Source organism: Nycticebus coucang, chromosome 14 (genome assembly GCF_027406575.1).
Source record: "Nycticebus coucang isolate mNycCou1 chromosome 14, mNycCou1.pri, whole genome shotgun sequence".
Taxonomy (NCBI): Eukaryota; Metazoa; Chordata; class Mammalia; order Primates; family Lorisidae; genus Nycticebus; species Nycticebus coucang.
The window spans coordinates 4,595,346-4,616,963 of NC_069793.1; the positions used below are offsets into that span (position 1 = coordinate 4,595,346).

General features: G+C 43.0%; 3 pseudogenes; all 3 read right to left on the reverse strand.

The window, feature by feature from the left end:
- Positions 1-3,033: 3,033 nt before the first annotated feature.
- On the reverse strand, positions 3,034-4,122 carry LOC128565346 (cytosolic iron-sulfur assembly component 2A-like; annotated as a pseudogene).
- Positions 4,123-11,276: 7,154 nt separating this feature from the next.
- Positions 11,277-13,166, reverse strand: LOC128565024 (vasculin-like; annotated as a pseudogene).
- A 52-nt stretch (positions 13,167-13,218) lies between these two features.
- Positions 13,219-14,934, reverse strand: LOC128565026 (vasculin-like; annotated as a pseudogene).
- Positions 14,935-21,618: the final 6,684 nt, after the last annotated feature.

The window sequence follows — 21,618 nt, forward strand, 5'->3', positions numbered from 1 at the left end:
TTAAAATAGGCCAAATATCCAACAGAGACCTCGCCAATGAAGATACACGGATGGCAAATAAGCACATGGAAAAAAAAAGTTGAACTTTATGTGTCATTACGGAATTGCAAATTAAAACAACGAGATAGTGTTCCATAGTCATTGGAATGGCTAAAATTGGAAAACCCAAAAGCACCAAGTGCTAGTGAGGATGTGGGGCAATAGGAACTCTCATTAACTGCTCTCATTAATGGGCCCAACTGATCTAGAGAGAGAGGAGGGAAGCTTTGCAGAGAGAGACGAAGATCAGCCCCAGATGGGCATTACAGAGAGCTTGGGAGAACCACCATTTTTGTTCTACATCTTTCTAGTTTCCTATTTCACTCTGGGGCGGCCTAGCAGCCCTTCCCACCTGTGGGCTCTATACATCTAAAACATGGGAACAGCATGGTGCCTACCTCAAAGAGTGACAATGTGAAAGTTAGGAAAAGTCCACATAAGTGCTGAATAAGTGTTAGCTCTTATTCAGTGGTCATTTTATTTATTTATTTGAGACAAAGGCTCACTATGTCTCCCTTGGTAAAGTGCCATGACATCACAGCTCATAGTAACCTCAAATTCTTGGGCTCAAGTGATTCTCTTGCCTCAGCCTCCCAAGTAGCTGGGACTACTGGTGCCCACCTCAACGCCTGGCTATTTTTTTTGTTGCAGTTACCATTTTTTTTTTTCAGGCTGGCCCGGGCTGGTTTCGAACCTGCCAGCCTCAGTGTATGTGGCCTATGTAACCACTGTGCTATGGGCCCCAAGCCAGCGATCATCATTTTACCCTTGAATTCTTCCCCTAACTTGTTTACCTTTCTGCCCCTACCTATTTCTATTTGTCTTATACTTTTTTTTGATGATGACAAGAATAGTCACCAAGGAGTGGTCGAGGTGATACCCCGTGAACTGCACACTGCACAGAAAGAGAATGAAGACTGGAGGTGGAGGTGGTTTAGATTAGGTGGGAAAAGCTTCAGGGTGAAGGGAGAACGGGAAGAGCCGGAAGTGGGGAGGGTTGGCTACAGGAGCATTTCTTGATCTTGGTTCCCTTGTTGCAAGGAGAGACAACAATTCTTTGTGGTGGGAGCTGCCCTGTCCACTGTAGGACCTTTGGCAGCTTCCTTGCCCTCCATCCACTAAGATCCTGGAAACCCCCCGCCCCCAACCCCAGTCATGACAACCAAAAATGTCTCCAGACAAATGTTCTCTGGGGGGGCCACACTGCCCTGTTTGAGAGTGGTTTGTCTGAGTTATGACATATTTCAAAGGTCAAGCACTTCCTGGTGGCAAAAAGGTCCAGGGCATGGACATGGGTGTGAGTGGCTGACGCAGAGGGAGGAAGAGGTCCCCAGAGATCCCGAGTTCAGTGTCAGGAAGTTGCCCAGCTCTGGAAAGAAGGCAGAGTAGTAGACCTAAAAACTCCTCAGCAAAGATATACCTTTGCTATATCTCACCTGGAAATACTGGGTGAGATATAGCAAAAACCTTTTTTTTGTTTTTTGAGATAGAGTCCCATTATGTTGCCCTTGGTGGAGTGCTCTCCTGTCACAGCTCACAGCAACCTACAACTCTTGCTTAAGTGATTCTCTTGCCTCGGCCTCCCAAGTAGCTGGGACTACAGGACCTGTCACAACACCTGGCTATTCTTTTGTTGTTGTCGTCATTGTTGTTTAGCAGGCTTAGGCTGGGTTCAGATCCTCCAGCCCCAGTACATATGACCGGCACCCTAACCACTGAGCTACAGGTGCCAAGCCTCTTTTTGTTTTTTTGAGACAGAGTCTCACTTTGTCCCCCTCAGTAGAGTGCTGTGGCATTATAGCTCACAGCAACCTCAAACTCTTGGGCTCAAGCGATTCTCTTGCCTGAGCCTGCTGAGTAGCTGGGACTATAGGCGCCCGCCACAAAGCCCTGCTACTTTTTATTTTTATTTATTTATTTTTTGAGACAAAGTCTCGAGCTGTCACCCTGGGTAGAGTGCCGTAGTGTCATAGCTCACAGCAACCTCCAACCTGGGCTCAAGTGATCCTCTTGCCTCAGTTTTTTTATTTTTTTAAGTAGAGATGGGATCTTGCTTTTGCTCAGGCTGATCGCGAATGCATGAGCTCAAGCAATCCACTCGCCTCAGCCTCCCAGAGTGCTAGGATTACAGGCGTGAGCCACCGAGTCCGGCCACCTGGCTATTTTTTAGAGATGGGGTCTCGCACTTGCTTGGGCTGGTCTCAAACCTGTGAGCTCAGGCAATCCACCGCCTCATCCTCCCAGAGTGCTGGGATTACAGGTGTGAGCCACCACACCATGCCTGAATGTAAGTTTTTATTTCCCTTAGGCAATTAACTAGGTGTGGGATGATGGAGCCAATGGTTTACGTTTAATTTTACAAGAACCGTTCTCTGTTTTCATTTCCTTTTTTCTTATTTATTTATTTTTTTGTTATTATAAGAATTATCATTTATTTATTTTATAGAGTAATGATTTAAATTGAATGTATTTAGGCACATAGATATTTGACACGAAAAGTAGTTGTATCTGAATGGGGATCAGAAAAATAGCAACTCATCGTACACATAATAACTAGAAAATATTATTCTGTCTGATCATTTAAATGTTACAAATCCTATTAGGTACTACCTTGTAAGTAAATTTTGCTTGGAAAGAATTCTTTTTTTTTTTTTTGTAGTTTTTGGCCGGGACTGGGTTTGAACCTGCCACCCCACTATATGGGGCCGGTGCCCTACTCCTTTTGAGCCACAGGCACCGCCCTGGAAATAATTCTTTAAAAAAATGTTTCAAGGTATAAATCACCTATGTATTAAACATGAGTCTTTCACATTATACAAAGAGTTTAAACAAGTATATCAATTACAGTTTGGTGGCTCTTAGACCAGCTATCAGTCAGGTTCAAGAACATGCTGTTCCACAATTTCCTGTAAGTTGGGGTTTTCCATGGCATCTGCCACTTGCTCTTTGTCATTTATCTGCTTGTTGATATCTTCTTCTGTTGAGTGGGTGCCTTCAGAAATGTAGATTTCCAACTTGTGTTTAAATGGTAAACACCACTGAAGTTTTACTCTTAAGCACCGCCCAATAACAGTCGCCAAAGAGCAATGAGGTACTATTGGTATAAACTTGATAAACTTGTGAATGTTACTTTCTTTGCATTATTATTATTATTATTGCTTAATATTTTGATGTAGCAATTGTCTGATTCCTTTTCTGAATGTATTTACCTTCGTTCGTTCTTTAGGAGGTTTTTGTTTCTAGTCCTTATTTTAAACATTGTTATTGTTATTAAAAAAATTAATAAATATGAAGTTAAGAGTCATATACGCAATGGGGATCTTTAAAGATTAAAATAGCCATTGTTACTAAAATGGGAGTATGAATAATGTGATAGTCTATCGAATAGAACTCAAAAGAGAGAAATAAGCAAAGTGTGACTGAGATTTTTTTTTTTTTTTGAGACAGAGTCTCACTATATCACCCTTGGTAGAGTGCTCTAGCGTCACAGCTCACAGCAACCTCAGACTCTTGGGCTTAAGCGATTCTCTTGCCTCAGCCTCCCAAGTAGCTGGGACTACAGGCGCCTGCCACACGCCTGGCTATTTTTCTGTTGCAGTTCTTATTGTTGCTTATCAGGCTGGGACTGGGTTTGAACCTGCCAGCCTTGGTGTATGTGGATGGCGCTGTAACCCCTGTGCTACGCACCAAGCCATGATTGAGAATTTTTACATGACCACAATTGTAAAGTGGAGAATCTCTAATATATACAAATGTGCCAAAGACTGGATAACAGCTTGTAAGCCACAGTTTTTTGTTGTTTTTTTTCTGAGAGTAAAGACAATTTTGCATGAAAAAAAAAACTTGATAATAATCAGATAGTCTTCTTCGTTTATCTCTGGGAACCTCTATACAACTTTCCATTACCACTTCCAGTTCTTCCAGAGTATTTTCTGGGTCCCGGATATTTCGAATGAAATCATAAATCTCTAGCGCTTTTTCTTCCATGATCCGGGGCTGCCAGGCAGCTCCCTGTTCAGAGAAGCCCGAGAGCCACAGGACTCTGCTCAGCGTCCAGGAGAGCAGCCCAGACACCTGCTTCATCCTCACGCTCTGCCATCCCCAGTGACTCTATTCTTTTTCTCTTCCCTCCCCTCCCCTCCCCTCCCCTTCCCTTCCTTTTTTTCTTAGAGACAGAGTCTTACTTTGTGGATCTCAGTAGAGTGCTGTGGCGTCACAGCTCACAGCAACCTCTAGCTCTTGGGCTTAGGCGATTCTCTTGCTTCAGCCTTCTGAGTAGCTGGGACTGCAGGTGCCCATCACAACACCAGGCTATTTTTTTGTTGTTGTTGCAGTTTGGCCAGGGCCGGGTTTGAACCCGCCACCCTCAGTATTTGGGGCCGGCACTCTGCTCACTGAGCCACAGACGCCATCCCTTTTAATTTTTTTTTTTTAATTTTGAGACAGAGTCTTACTCAGTCACCCTGGGTCGAATGCCCTGGCATCACAGCTCACAGCAACCTCAAACTCTTGGGCTCCCGTGATCCTCTTGCCTCAGCCTTCTAAGTAGCTGGGACTACGGGCACCCGCCACCATGCCTATCTAATTTTTCTATTTTTAGTAAGTAGAGATGGGGTTTCACTCTTACTCAGGCTAGTCTCCAACTCTTGAGCTCAAGTAATCTACCTACTTCATCCTCTCAGAGTGCTGGGATTACAGGCATGAGCCACAGTACCTGGTCCTTTTCTTTGTTAATTTTTTTTTTTTTTTTTTTGTAGAGACAGAGTCTCACTTTATGGCCCTCGGTAGAGTGCCGTGGCCTCACACAGCTCACAGCAACCTCCCGCTCCTGGGCTTAAGCAATTCTCTTGCCTCAGCCTCCCGAGTAGCTGGGACTACAAGCGCCCGCCACAACATCCGGCTATTTTTTGGTTGCAGTTCGGCCGGGGCCGGGTTTGAACCCGCCACCCTTGGTGTACGGGGCCGGCGCCTTACCGACTGAGCCACAGGCGCCGCCCAGGAGACAGAGTTTTTCTTTATCGCCCTCGGTAGAGTGCCATAGCGTCACAGCTCACAGCAACCTTCAACTCCTGGGCTGAGGAGATTCTCTTGTCCCAGCCTCCCGAATAGCTGGGACCACTACAGTGCCCGGCTACATTTTTGTTGCAGTTTGTCCGGCGCCGAGTTCGAAACCACCACCCTCCGTATATGGGAACGGCACCTTACCCACTGAGCCACAGGCGCCGCCCCTTTTACCTGTTTTTAAACTGGATTGTTTTGTCCCTTTTTTTGATAGGTGATTTGTTTTGCAAAATTTTTTTATTATGGTAAAATACACATAACTTAAAAGTTACCATCTTAGCCATTTGTAAGTATGCATTTTAGTATTAAATACATTCATGTATGTGGAACCATCACCATCATCCATTTCTGTAAACCCTTTCGTCTTGTAAAGCTGAAACTGTGTGCGTTCACTCCCGGTTCCCTCCTCTCCCAGCCCCTAGGAACCACCATTCTGCCTTCTGTCTCTCTGACTTTAACCACTCTAGGGACCTCGTGAAAGTGGAATCACACAGGATTTGTCTTTTTGCGACTGGCTTATTTCTCTCAGCATTTTTTTTTTTTTTTTTGTAGAGACGGAGTCTCACTGTACCGCCCTCGGGTAGAGTGCCGTGGCCTCACACGGCTCACAGCAACCTCCAACTCCTGGGCTTAAGCGATTCTCTTGCCTCAGCCTCCCGAGCAGCTGGGACTACAGGCGCCCGCCACAACGCCCGGCTATTTTTTGGTTGCAGTTTGGCCGGGGCTGGGTTTGAACCCGCCACCCTCGGCATATGGGGCCGGCGCCCTACTCACTGAGCCACAGGCGCCGCCCTTCTCTCAGCATTTTGTTTTTGAGATTCACCCTTGTTGTAGCATATTGCAGAATTTCCTTCCTTTTTAAGACTGAATGATATTCCTGAAGTGTACACCAAAAGAAAACCAAACCAAAAACTTTCTAAATCTAGACCGGGCACAGTGGCTCCCACCTGTAATCCTGGCAGTCTGGGAGGCTGAGGCAGGAGGACTGCTTGAGCTCAGGAGTTTAAGACGAGCCTGAGCAAGAGCCAGACCCTGTCTTTACTAAAAGTAGAAAAACTAGCCAGGCATTGTGGTGGGCACCTATAGACCCAGCTACTCAGGAGGCTGAGGCAAGACGATTTCTTGAGCCTGAGAGTTTGAGGTTGCTGTGAGCTAGGCTGATGCCATGATGATGCCAGGGCAATCTACCCAGGGAAACAGAGTGAGAATCTGTCTAACAAAACAAAACAAAACAGGATCAGTGCCTGTAGCTCAGCGGCTAGGGCGCCAGCCACATACACCAGAGATGACAGGTTCGAACCCAGCCTGGGCCTGCCAAACAACAATGACAACTACAACCGAAAAATAGCTGGGCATTGTGGTGGGTGCCTGTAGTCCCAGCTACTTGGGAGGCGGAGGCAAGAGAATCACTTGAGCCCAGGAGTTGGACGTTTCTGTGAGCTGTGATGCCATGGCACTCTACCGGGGGCGACATAGTGAGACTCTGTCTCAATAAAAAAAAAATCCAGGGTGGTGCCTGTGGCTCAGTGAGTAGGGTGCTGGCCCCATGTACTGAGGGTGGTGAGTTCAGACCCAACCCTGGCCAAACTGCAACAATAAAAAAAAAAAAATTAAAAAAAATAAAAACTATAAAAAAAAATCCAAACCTTCCTAAATTTAACTATTTTATTTTATTTTTTTTTGAGACAGAGCCTCAAGCAGTCACCCTGGGTAGAGTGCTATGGCATCACAGTTCATAGCAACCTCCAACTCCTGGGCCAAGCGATTCTCTTGCCTCTGCCTCCCAAGTAGCTGGGACTACAGGCGCCCGCCACAACACCCGGCTATTTTTTGGTTGCAGCCGTCATTGTTGTTTGGCGGGCCCAGGCTGGATTTGAACCCACCAGCTCGGGTGTATGTGGCTGGCGCCTTAGCTGCTTGAGCCACAGGTGCCAAGCCCTAAATTTAACTTTTAAAATCTCAACTATACATAAGAAATTATGTTTTCTTATATTTCATTCAGCATTTCCAGTTGTTCATAGCAAGTCTTCCGTACAGGGCATTTTGTTTATCCATCCCTCTGTCAACGGACCACTGGGCTGCATCTCCATGTTAGGCATTGTGAGCAATGCTGCTGTCGACATGAGTGTCTGTGCCAGCCCTTGCTTTCCATTCTTTGGGCATATACCCAGAAGTAGAATTGCAGGGTCATAGGGTAATTTTATTTTTAATCGTTTGAGGAACCACAGTGCTATTTTCCGTGGTGGCTGTACTATTTTACATTTCCATCAACAGTGCATGAGGGTTCCGGTTTCTCCTCAGCCATGCCAACATTTGTTAATTTCTGGGGTATTTGTTTATTTATAATTGACACATAATATTTGTACATGCTTATGGAGTATAGTGTGATGTTTCAATACATGCGTACACTGTATAATGATCAAATCAGGGTAGTTGGCATGTCTATCTTGATGACTTTCAAGACTCTTTTCTAGCTATCTTAAAATACACAATATATTGTTATTAGCTATGATCACCCCACCATGTCATGTGTAATAGAACACTATAACTTTTTCCGACGGTAACTTTGTACCTGTTGATTGACCTCCCCCCACACAGCCCTCCCCTCCGCCAGCCCCAGCCTCTGGCAGTCACAGTTCTGGTCTCTGCTTCTATGAGACCAACCTTCTAGGTTCCACATATAAATGAGATCATGTGGTATTTGTCTTTCTGTGCTTGGCTTATTTTACTTAACTTTATGACCTCCAGGTTCATACAAAATGCTTCAAGTGCCAGGATTTATTCCTTTTATAGTTGAATAGTATCCCATTCCTTTATTTTATTTATTTTTTTGAGACTGTCAAATAGAATGCAGTGGCATCATCATAGCTCACAGCATTCTCAAATTTCTGGGCTCAAGTTATCCCCTTGCCTCAGCCTCATGAGTAGCTGGGACTACAGGTGCCCACCAGGACCCCAAGATAATTTTTGTATTTTTAGCAGAGATGGGGTCTTGCTCTTGCCCAGGCTGGTCTGGTACTCCTGAGCTCCAGGGATCCTCCTGCCTTGGCTTCCCAGAGTGCTGGAATTGTAGGTGTGAGCACTGCCCCGGCCTATTCCATTTGCTTTATGTATTCATCCATCAATGAACACCTAAGCTGACTCCATTGCTTGACTATTGCAAACAGTGCTGCAATAAACTTGGGAGTACAGATATCTTTCTGACATACTGATATCAGTTTCTTTGGCTATATATCCAACAGGGGAATTCCTGGGGTCATACAATTCTATTTTTAATTTTTTGAGAAATCTCCATATTGCTTTCCACATGGTTGTGTTAATCTTCCTACCTTTTCTCCACATCCTTGCAAGCATTTGTTATATTTTGTCTGTTTTTCGAGACAGAGTTTCACTATGTCACTCTTGGTAGAGTGCAGTGGCGTCACAGCTCACAGCAAACTCAAACTCTTGGGCTTAAGCAATTCTCTTGCCTCAGCCTCCAAAGTAGCTGGGACTACAGGCACCTGCCACAATGCCCAGCTATTTTTTTGTTGCAGTTGTCATTGTTGTTGTAGCAGGCCCAGGCCAGGTTTGAACCCTCCAGTCTTGGTGTATGTGGCCGGCAAAGTAACCACTGAACTACCGGTGCCGCCAGCTCACTATATTTTTGATTTGCATTTTCTCATTACTATTTTCTCCTTCTTAAGCAGCAGCTATCCTAATAAGTGCGAGGGCTATCTCCCTGCAGTTGTGATTTGCATTTCCCTAGTGATTAGTGATGCTGGGCATCTTTTCATGTGTTTATTGGCTATTTGTGTATCTTTCTTGGAGAAATTTTTATTTAAGTCCTTGTTTTGTTTGTTTGTTTTAAGACCGAGTCTCAGTGGCCCTGGGGTTGAATGGTGTGACATCATAGCTCACAGCAACCTCAGACTCTTGGGCTCAAATGATTCTCTTGCCTTGGCCTCCCCACTAGCTGGGACTTGGGGCACCTGCCACAATGGTCAACTATTTTTTAGAGACAGGGGTCTCACTCTGGCTCAGGCTGGTCTCAAACTTGAGCTCAAGTGATCCACCAACCTCAGCCTCCCATAGTGCTGGGATTACAGGCGTCAGCCACCTCACCCAGCCCCTTTGCTCATTTAAAAAAAAATTTTTTTTTTTTTTTCAGTTTTTGCCCAGGGCTGGGTTTGAACATGCCACCTCCGGCATATGGGGCCGGTGCCCTACTCCTTTGAGCCACAGGCGCCGCCCCTCATTTTTTCTTTTTTTAGACAGAGTCTCACTATGTTGCCTTTGTGGCCGTGGTGTCACAGTTCACAGCACTCTCAAACTTGGGCGCAAGCAATTCTTTTGCCTCAGCCCTACCTTGTAGCTGGGACTACAGGCGCCTGCCATGACACCTGGGCTATTTTTGTTTGTTTATTTTTTTAGCAGACTCCAATGGGGTTTGAACCCACCAGCCCCAGTGCATGTGGCCAGTGCCCTAACCGCTGAGCAAGGGGCGCCGAGCCCCCTTTGCTCCTTTTTTTTTTTGAGATAGAGCCTCAAGCTATTGCCCTAGGTAGAGTGCCATGGTGTCACAGCTCACAGCAACCTCCAACTCTGGGGCTTAAGCAATTCTCTTGCCTCAGCCTCCGAAGTAACTGGGACCACAGGTGCTCATTTTTTAATTGGGTTGTTTGCTATTTTGTTGTTGAGTTCTAGGAGTTCTCTATATATTCTGGCTATTAATCCCTTATCAGATATGTGATTACAATATTTTTTCCTTTTCTGTAAGTTGTGTTTTTCCTCTGTTGTTAATATCTTTTTTTTTTTTTTTGCAGTTTTTTGGGCCAGGGTTAGGTTTGAACCCGCCACCTCCTGTATATGTGGCGGGTGCCCTACTCCTTTGAGCCATAGGCGCTGCCCAAGTTGTTAATATCTTAAACGCACAAAATTTATAGATTTTCACAAAGTCCAACGTGTCTATTCTTTTTTGTTTGTTTTTGAGATAAAGTCTCACTCTATTGCCCTGGGTAGAGTGCTGTGGCATCACAGTTCACAGCAACCTCAACTCCTGGGCTCAAGGGATCCTTCATTCCTCAGTAGCTGGGACTACAAGCCCTCACCACAACACCTGGCTAGTTTTTCTAGAGACAGGGTCTTGCTCATGTTCAGGCAGGTCTTGAACTCCTGAGCTCAAGCAATCCTTCTGGGTAGGCCTCCAGAGTGCTAGGATAACAGGTGTGAGCCACCGCGTGATGGCCTAACTTGTCTGTGCCTTCAGTGTCACATCTAATCATGTTTCTCTTTTTCAAAAAAAATTATTTTTGAGACAAAGTCTCAAGCTGTCACCCTGGGTAAAGTGCCGTGGCACCATAGTTTACAGCAACCTCCAACTCGGGTTCAAGTGGTTCTCTTGCCTCAGTTTTTCTTCTTTCTTTTTTCTTTTTTTTTTTTGAGACAGAGTCTCACTATGTCACCCTTGGTAGAGTGCTGTGGCATCATAGCTCACAGCAACCTCAAACTCTTGGGCTTAAGTGATTCTCTTGCTTCAGTCTCCCAAGTAGCTGGGACTACAAGAGCCCACCACAACGCCCGGCTATGTTTTACTGCAGTTGTCATTGTTGTTTTGCTGGCCCGGGCCTGGTTCGACCCCACCAGTCCTGGTGTATGTGGCTGGCACCATAACCACTGTGCTACAGGCGCTGAGCCATTTTCAAATTTATTTGGACTATTCCAGTTCCTTTGTCTATCCATCTAAAATTTTAAAGCAGCTTATTGATATTCACAAAAATATCTAGCTGAGATTTTGACTGGAATTGAATGAAATCTATAGATGAATTTGAAAGAGTTGTCCTCTTAACTATATCCGTACATCTATACCTCCAGGAACACAGGGCATCTGTTATTTAGGACTTGTTTGATTTATTTCATCAGCATTTTGTAGTTTCCCATTTACCATGGAAATATACTTGGCTAAATTTAAACCTAACTGTTTTACATTTTTGGGAGCTTTGGTGCTACTTTGTCATTGTTTTTCTTTACTAGTGACCCTTCAGGGAGAGAAAACAAATGGGGTGACTCCCCCATGCGGGCACCACCTGTTGCGAGGAGCGGTTCCAGTCTGTGGCTGGAGGAAGAAGCAGCAATAGCTGAGACAACGCTGCAAATCGGACTTCACAGCGGAGGACAGAAGGCAGGGAGAGCCTGAGAGCGCACCCGAGACCTTCAGCCTTTGGGTCTTCATTAGTCTGAGCAGCGCTCAGGGCAGGCAAGTGAGGAAATGCTGAGGCTGGGGAGAGAGCCACCCGCAGGCTCAGGAGGAACAACCACAGTCGTGCACAGGGGGCTGAGGATACTTTTTCTTTCTTTTTTTTTTTTTGCAAAACATTACACAATTTTTTATTATTAATGAGAAAATCTCATTTGTTACATCGTCACATTGCTAGTCAGAGAAATGCTGCAGTGATGAAGAAAGTCGATGCTGGATCAACCAAAGTCCTCATTTCTACAACGTTCATTTACAGAGAAATAATGTTCAACACAGCCCAACACAACATTCTTGGTTTTCTTCATATTGAAGTCCCGCAAAAAAATCTTCTAATGGGGTATTTCACTACATAAATTATAGTTCTTCATTTTTACAATTCACCCCAAACTGTATGAAAGATGTATCACACTACAATTTCTAAAGCTGTTAGGAAATCCTTCACACGTCGTCGTCATCCCACGTGTCACTGAGACTTGTCTCTGTGTCACATTCTCAACTGTGGGTTTGAAAGTGCTGTTTTTCCAAGGTCTGAACTTGAAGTCACAGATCAGGCCATTTTTCAAAATACCATTTTTTCTCAGACCATTCTTCTGTAACTGTTCACTGATAACTTGGAATTCTCTCATTTCATCCTCAGTTAAAGGAGCACACGTTTCATGATTTTCACTGTCTTCCAGCCAGCCCATCTCCTTCAACAACCTGTGTTCTGCCTCAAGTGAACTTGAAAGAACATCAGTTTGTGGGAAGGTTGAAGAACAAATGATCTGTTGGGAAATCACTGAGGCATTGCCATTCTCTTGTGGAATTTCATTTTCATCGAAGTTCCGGTTTCTATCCCTTTCTTGGTGAGTGCTATTGCTGTTATGTAAATAAAACAAGTCGTCATCCTTCTCTGAGCCAGCATGGCTTTCATCTTCATGTTCCTCTTCTACTCTGTCCCTTTTCAATGCTTTCAAAAATTCGCTCTTCTTATCAGTGCACATTTGTGTCAGTTTGGTGAGACGAGGCTGCTGATTAAGTTTGTCAACAGGTGAAGAGGAATTTGAGCGATTACATTCTTTCACTGAATTTGCTGATGGACTAAAATTCTTGGCAGTTGATTTGAAAGCATTAAGGTTGCCAACACCATATGTAGACTCATGGGGGAAAGAAGTCCCAACTTTATTTTCTTTAGTTTGGCTGTTCCATTGTGTAGGTTTTGTAGGTGGAGCAGCAGGTTTAGGGACTAAACGTTTATAAACACTGGGACCAGTTCTGTTCTTAACTGGCTGTGACTGAAGATTTCCTACTACTGGGAATCCAGATAGCTGTAAGTCTTTGGTATTACCTTTCTTTTTTTTTTTTAGTTGGCATACAGCAAAGAGCATTTATTTCTTGCTTATGGGTTTGGAACTTGGTTAATGTGATCTGGATCTAGAGAGATAATTGCTTCAAGCTACAGATCTGTGGGTCTACATCACGTGTCTATGTATCTGTCATCTTCCTGCTGCAACAATCAGATTAGCAGGACGTGTCCTTCTCATGGCTTAAGAAAACTGTAGGAGCAACAGGCACAATTCTATAAGGTGCAGTTCGAGCCTTTGTTTTCCACATGTTTGCTGACATCCATTGGTCAAGATGAAGAGCATATTCAAACAAAATAAAGGGACAAGAAAGTATAACTTTCCTATGAATATAAAAAGAAATGCATACATCATATGACAAAGGTCATGGGCACAGAAGAGGTCAAGAATGGCACCAAAAATTCGATCTATTTTTAGCGTAACTACATCCCCAGGTCTTGTCTTTGCTAACTGTGTATCTTGTATGTGTTTTTACAGTCACACTTAATCATTGCATATTGTAACTGTTTTACAGTTTGTCTCTCCAATTAATGATACTGTAAAAATAACACTAGCTTTTTAGTGGGTACACTATGCACCAGGAAGCAAGTTTAAATGTATTACCTTTCTTAACGACCAGCATCCTTGGAGTTCTAGATTTAGGATTTGGAGGATATTCTAAGAGAGGAGCTTGGGAGATTTTTTTGGTTGGGTATGTGTGTGTCTGGGCGTGTAGGCCCCATACACCTGCAGCTAAAGATTTATTCTGATTTGGTTCTCTCTCATATTCAGGATTTAAAGATGGAAAATCCTCAGCCTCACACTGTTTGCGTTCTCTCTCGTTTTCTTTCCTCCCAGTTTCATCGTCAGGTATGTTGTTTTCATGTAGTCCTTGGCTTTTTCCAGAATGGAAAATACTACTATGAGAACGAGAACTTCCATCATGGTATCTCCCTCGATGATTTATGTTTTCAGTACCATTTCTTCCATGTGTACGCCATCCATTTTTTTCTTTCCTTCCAAAGTTACCTCCCTTAGGACATCCAACACCAGAATCAAAGCCATCTGAAGAGTTGTGTCGTCGACGATTCACATCGTATCGGTTTTCTGTCCATGAAAAGTTTTCAGAATGCTTCTCAAAATTCAATTACTTTGTTGATGATGGTGGAGTAGGAAAATTAAGCCAGGCTGGAGCAAAGTCATGCTGCGCCATTTAGATCCAGTCTCTCCAACTCAGTGAAACAAGGCTTCAACACCTCATGGCAAGTCCCTATTCCAGAGGCTGAGGCAGGAGGATCTCTTGAACACAGGAGATTAAGGTTGCAGGGAGGTATGATATGATAATGTCACTGTACTCTAACCTGAAAGAGGGAGATTATGTAAATTCCAAGAGGACTGCACAGGAAGGTATTGGTTTTTTCTCTGTAATTTTTATGTTTTCCAGTTGTTTTTTTTATTTTGTATCCTCTGAAATAATATGCAAGTTCTTTGAAGATACTTAACCTATGACTATTTGACATAGAGTTACTTCAAGTCAGCTACCCGTACTTCTGTTTTAAAGTTTTCATATGGCTGTCTCCAGAATTAGCCAAGTTCTTCGGATTTAAGATCAAGAAGTCTTCTGTGTTATTCCATGTACTTGCCACGGTTGTACTTATCCAGTGCAGATGAAATATCCAATTTATGAGCCAAAAAGCAAAAACAAAAAGAAAATTTCACATCTGAAGAGCATTCCTAAATATCAGGACATACAGAGACACACATAGCTATCTCAATACTGCCAGGCTGCTGGGAAACAGCAACGTCTTAAACTTCCATGTAAATACAAGATAAAAGGAAAAAAATTCTGTATTCTTTCAATGTATTCATTTAGAAAAGCTGTCCCATTGTGACATGAAAAGGAATGAGGTCAAAAATTCCTAAAACTGCTAATAAGGGTAAAAATAAACTGCCATGAAACTTCAGCAATATTTAAACAGTCATTTGAAACTGGTGAAACTATTCAGTATACAACTCAAACATATCTTACAGTTTTGGCTGAAGAACACCAACAACAGGGAAGGGAGGGGGGCAAAAAAAAAAAATACCACCAGCTGAAATACTTTAACCAATTATATAATCCACTTGAATCAAAAATACTGAAGAAACGCCTGGGTCTCCCTTTAAGTAGTTTGTTCAATTGTTCACTTCTATCAATTTACTTCAAAGATGACTCTTGCCAATTTTTTTTATTTATTTATTATTTTTTTTAATTGTTGGGGATTCATTGAGGGTACAATAAGCCAGGTTACATTGATTGCAATTGTTAGGTGAAGTCCCTCTTGCAATCATGTCTTTTTTTTCTTTTTTTTTTTTTTGTAGAGACAGAGTTTCACTTTATGGCCCTCGGTAGAGTGCCATGGCATCACATAGCTCACAGCAACCTCCAACTCTTGGACTTAAGTGATTCTCTTGCCTCAGCCTCCCAAGTAGCTGGGACTACAGGTGCCCGCCACAACACCCGGCTAGACTCTTGCCAATTTTAATAAACTTCTGGGGCAAAATTATCCAAAAACATTGTAACTCCAAAATGGCCACTTGAAATTATCCGGGCCTTTTACACAAAACCTAGAAAATGATCTTCATATCTGAGTAATTCAATCACCTTCTGCCCCACCAGAGGTGCCCCTGGCCTGGGGGTGCCGCTGCGCTGGATCCCTGGAGGAGGTTTTCGGTACTTTGAATAATCCCCTTTGGCCGCTTTTCCCTCCCCCACAACCAGTCTCAGTCCAGGATACTTTTTCTTTTCCACCAGCAGAGTGGAAACCTTACAGAACTTTGGGTAGAGAAGTCAGAAGGGTTCTGCCTCAGTAGTGAGGAAAATTCTCCCTAAACATTGCTCTGGTGCTGCCTAATAAAGCAAGACCAGAAAGAGTCAAACCATTTCTTGGGAATTTCACTGTGTCCCCAAACAAATTTTAAGAATATTTATATGAATACGAAAATAAATGTCACACAACTAGGTAAAATTATTTTTAAAAGTAGCACAAATGATGTATGGCAACTAATAAAAAGTTGCCAGGCAAGGAAAAAAGAGAGAAACTCTAAGCATAATGAAGAGAAAATTAAATCAGTTGAAACTGAATGAGAAATGACACAGATGATAGAAAAAGTAGACAAGGATATTCAAATAATTATTACAACTATATTCCATGTGCTAAGGAAGGTAAAGATCAAGACTGTTGAGGCGGCGCTGCTAGCTCAGTGGGTAGGGTGCTGGCCACATACACGGAGGCTGGCGGGTTTGAACCCAGCCCGGGACAGCTAAACAACAATGACAACTGCAACAAAAAATAGCTGGGCCTTGTGGCGGGCGCCTGTAGTCCCAGCTACTTGGGAGGCTGAGGCGAGAGAATCGCTTAAGCCCAAGAGTTTGAGGTTTGAGGCTGCTGTGAGCTGTTACACCATAGCACTCTACCCAGGGCAACATAGTGAGACTTTGTGCCAAAAAAAAAGAATGTTGAGCAGAAGCTAGACACGGTGCTTCATGTGTATAATCCTAGAACTCTGGGAGGCCAGGGTGGGTGGATCACCTGAGCTCAGGAGTTCAAGACCAACCTGAGCAAGAATGAGACCTTGTCTCTACCAAAAATAGAAAAACTAGCTGGGTGTTGTGATGGGCACCTGAAGTCCTAGCTATTTGGGAAGCTGAGGCAAGACAATAAAGGCCAAGAATTTGAGGTTGCTGTGAGCTGTGATGACACAGCACTCTACTGAGGGTGACAAAATGAGACTCTATCTCAGAAAAAAAGAATGTTGAGTAGAGACCTGGAAAATATTTTTTAATACCACAGTTGAACTTTAAGATATAAAAATTACAATGTCTGAGATGAGAAATATATTTGATAGGATTAACAGTAGATTAGACTTGACAGAAGAAAAGATTAGGCAACGAACGTGTCAAACGAAGTCCCTCACGTGAAGGAAAGTGACAACCCAGAGGTACTGGAGCCACCTCAAGGAATGAGGTATGTGCCGGAAATGGTGACTACAGGGATAAATATATAACATTTTTTCTTTTTTTTTTTTTTTGTAGAGACAGGGTCTCACTGTACCACCCTCAGGTAGAGTGCCGTGGCGTCACACGGCTCACAGCAACCTCCAACTCCTGGGCCTACGTGACTCTCCTGCCTCAGCCTCCCGAGCAGCTGGGACTACAGGCGCCCGCCACAACGCCCGGCTATTTTTTTGTTGCAGTTTGGCCGGGGCTGGGTTTGAACCCGCCACCCTCGGCATATGGGGCCGGCGCCCTACTCACTGAGCCACAGGCGCTGCCCATAACATTTTTTCTTAATATTTAAGTTTTCTTTATAAAGTATTTGACTGGTTCTTGACTTTTAAAATTATAAATCCAGGAAGGAAAAAGGGGAGGAGGAAGCTGTCACCTAAAGGTGCACAATGTGGGGATATTCAGCACACCCCCTGGGTGAAGGGCTATGACTAGAACTTTACCTAAGAAACGCAAACAAGTAACCTAATCATCTGTACCCTCATGTTAATCTGAAAGAAGGCCAGCACAGTGGTTCACGCCTGTAACCCCAACACTTGGGAGGCTGAGGCGGGTGGATTACCTGAGCTCAGGAGTTCAAGACTGGCCAGAGCAAGAGGGAGATCCATCTCTAAAAAAAAAAATAGCTGGGCATTGTGGTGGGTACCTGTAGTCCCAGCTACTCAGGAGGCTGAGGCAAGAAAATTGCTTGAGCCCAAGAGTATGAGGTTGCTGTGACCTATGATGCCACAGCACTCGACAGAGGGTGACTCTGTCTCAAAAAAAAAAAAATCTGAAATAAAAACATGAAGTCAAAAAAATTATAAATCCACAATTTGTTTGTAAAAATTCATGGGGTTGAGTGGTGCCTGTGGCTCAACGGAGTAGGGCGCCAGCCCCAATGCTGGAGGTGGTGGGTTCAAACCCAGCCCTGGCCAAAAACTGCAAAAAAAAAAAAAAAATAATAATAATAATAATAATAAAAATTCATGGGGTTGCAAAGTGATGTTATGACTTATGAATACAATGTGGAATAATTAAATCAAGCTTGTTAACATATCATCACTAATCAACATTTTTTTGTAGTGAAAACTTTTGAAATTTATTCTCTTAGCAATTTTGAAATATACAATACTTCTGTTATTAAATACATTCACCATGCTGTGCAATAGATATAAAAAAATCAAACCATATTCTTCCTACGATGTTGTACACTTTGACCATCATCTCCTCATTTTCCTCCCAACCCCTGGTCTTAGAATCACATCATTCTATTCTCTGCTTCTGTGAGTTCAATTGTTTTAAATTCTCTATATAAGTGAGAACATGTGGTATTTGTCTTTCTGTGGCTGGCTTATTTCACTGAACATAATGTTCTCTGACTTCACCCATGTTGTCGCAGATGTCAGCATTTCCTTCTTTTGTAAAGGCTAATAATATATATATATATTTTTTTGAGACAGGGTCTTGCTCTGTGCCTCAGGCCAGAGTCCCGTGGTATCTCACAGAAAGCTCACACTCGGCTCGGCAGCCCGTTGCTGGGTGGTTTGGGAGCCGGCCACATGCACTAGGACTGGCAGGTTCAAACCAGGAACCCATCTGCTAAACAACAATGACAACTGCAACAACAAAAAATAGCTGGGTGTTGCGGCAGACGCCTGTAGTCTCAGCTACTTGGGAGGCTGAGGCAAGAGAATCACTTAAGCCCAAGAGTTGGAGGTTGCTGTGAGCTGTGATGCTACGGCACTCTACTGAGGATGACATAGTAAGACTCTGTCTCAAAAAAAATAAAAGAAAGCTCAAACTGCTGGGCTCAAATGATCCTCCTGCCTCAGCCTCCCAAGTAGCTGGGACTACATTCATGTATCATCAAACCCAGATAATTTTTTCTATTTTCAGTAGAGACAGGGTGTTGCTATTGCCGGGGCTGGTATGGAACTCCTGACCTCAAGCGATCCTCCTGTTTCAGCCTCCCAGAGCTCTAGGATTATAGGCATGAGCTACCTTGCTTGCCTGAATAGTATTCTATTGCGTATATTTTTATTCCATTTTTCTGTTTTTAATCCATGTATCTGTTGATGAGCAATTAGGTTGATTTTGTAACTTGGCTGTTGTGAACAGTGGTGCAATGAACATGGGAATGCAGACATATTTCTGACAAACTGATTTCAGATCTTTGGGTACATGCTCAGAAGTGGGATTACTGGATCAGGTAATTGAACAAAAAATAATAAGAAATTATCGTATGACAGTAATAGCATACCATGACTGAGAGGAAAGAAATGAATGTATACTAATGTAAGATTTTTGTACTATACATGAAGTGGCATAAGAGCAGTGTATGCTATAAAGAAAGGACTGAAATATAAATCCAAAGAATTTTAGCTAATTAGCTAACAGAGGAGGTAAAATAGCATCCTGAGAAATACTCAATACAAGAGAAAGCAGAGAGAGAGTAAAAGGAAACAAAAAATAGATGAGACACATAGAACACAAATAGTAATACGTTAAGACTTAAGCCATAAAATAGTCACCTTGCTTGCATTTAATGATCTAAACATGCCCATTAGGCCGGGCGGTGGCTAATGCCTGTAATCCTGGCCCTCTGGGAGGTCAAGACGGTGGAGTGCCTGAGCTCAGGAGTTCCAGAGCAGCCTGAGCAAAATAGAGATCCTCCTCTCCCTCAAAAAAACTAGCTGGGCATTGTGGCAAGTGCCTATATTCCTAGTTACTTGGGAGGCTGAGGCAAGAGGATCACTTGAGCCCAAGAATTGGAGGTTGCTGTGAGCTATGACGCCAGAGCACTCTACCCAGGATGACAGAGTGAGACTCTGTCTCAAAAGAGAGAGAGAGAGAAAAGGGATATTACCAGGTATCAAGAACGTTATTTCAGGCCTGGTTCTGTTGCTCACACCTGTAGTCCTAGCACTCTGGGAGGATGGATCACTTGAGCTCAGGAGTTGGAAACCTGCCTGAGCAAGAGCAAGATCCCATCTCTAAAAATATCCAGGTGTTGTGGTGGGCACCTGTAGCCCCAGCTACTCAGCAGTGGGGGGCTGAGGCAAAAGGATCGCTTAAGCCCAAGACTTTGAGGTTGCTGTGAGCTATGATCTCACAGCGCTCTACTGAGGGTGATAAAGTGAGACTCTGTCTCTAAAAAAAAAAAAAAAGGTTATTTCGTTACAAAAACTGGGTCAATTTATTGAGAGGACATGACAGTCCTCAACGTCCATGCATCTAACAACAGAGTTCAGAATACGTGATGTGAGAAGTGGAAGGACTAGACCAAGAAATGAAGAATCCATAATTTTATCTGGAAACTTAACATCTTGTTCTCAAACAGTGATAGAACAAGTAGCAGAAAATCAGTAAGGATATGGAAGACCTGAACAACACCCCCAAACATCTGGGGAGAAAACTTCACTTAGTAACGGCAGAATGCATTCTTTTCAAGTTTACATGATACATTTATCAACATGGACTATCTTCTGAGCCATAAAACAAGTCTCAATAAATTTAAAAGCATTTTTTATTATAATGGAATTCAATTAGAAATTAATAACACTCATGCCTGTAATCCTAGCTCTCTGGGAGGCCGAGGAGGGTGGATTGCCTGAGCTCAGGAATTCCAGACCAGCCTAGAGAGAGACCCTGTCTCTAAAAATAGCTGGGTGTTGTGGCAGAAGTCTGTCCTCCCATCTACTTGGGCAGCTGAGGCAAGAGGATTGCTTGAGCCCAAGAGTTTGAGGTTGCTGTGAACTATGATGCCATGGCACTCTGTAGAGGGCGACAAAGTGAGACTCTATCTCAAAAAATAAATAAATACGTATATATACAAATTAAAAAAAATCAGAATGGAAATTAGAAAGTGTTTTTCACTGAATAAAGTAAAATACACTATATCATTATATCAACATCAAAATGTGTGGAATACAGCTAAAATAGTATTCAGGAAGAAATTCAAATATGTGTGTGTGTGTATTAGCAGCTCAGTAAAATTTCATGACCTTGTTCTATCAGTGTGAGTGTGGATTTGTATCTTGCTGAGTGGCATTCATCATTGTTGTGTGGTTTTGTCTGCTGTCACAAAAACCTTGGAGCTTGAATCAGAGCAACGAACAAACATTAAATTTCTGTTAAACTTCTCAAGTGTCAGTAAAATCAGGGATGTTAGTCTAAGTATGTGGGGATAATGCCATGAAGAAAACAATTGTGTACAAAGGGATGAAATGTTTTTCTGGGGGCAGAGAAAGCATTGCTGATGAAGAGAGGTCAGGGTAGGGCTGGGCGTGGTGGCTCACGCCTATAATCCAGCAGTCTGGGAGATCGCTTGAGCTCATGAGTTCGAGACAAGCTTGAGCAACAGCGAGACCCCGTCTCTAAAAATAGCTGGGCCTTGTTGTGGCAGGTGCCTGTAGTCCCAGCTACTTGGGAGGCTGAGGCAAGAGAATCATTTGAGCCCAAGAGTCTGAGGTTGGTATGATCTACAACACCATGGCACTCTCCTGGGGTGACAAAGTAAGACTCTGTCTCAAAAACAAAAAAAAAGAAGTCACGGTAATGAGCAAACTGATGAAAACATTGCACTATTCATTGAATTATGTGTCAAAATTGTCAGCTGACTGTGAGAAGCTTAGCAGACTGAGTAAACATCAATAGAGAAACAGGAAAATCTTAACTGAAAATCTTAGCATGAGAAAGGTGTGGCTTAAAAGAATAACTAAAAAGAATAACTTAAAAGAATAACTAAAAAGAAAAAAAACTAGGAAAAAAGAAGGGAATCAAAATCGTTTTATACAAAAGAATCAATAAATACAAAAAACTTTTGCAGTAGGGGAGGAAATGAAAAACAACAGACATACAAGAAATACTGAAAAAAAATAGCTCCTTCTCAGTGATGACTTTATTTATTTATTTTATTTTATTTTTTTGAG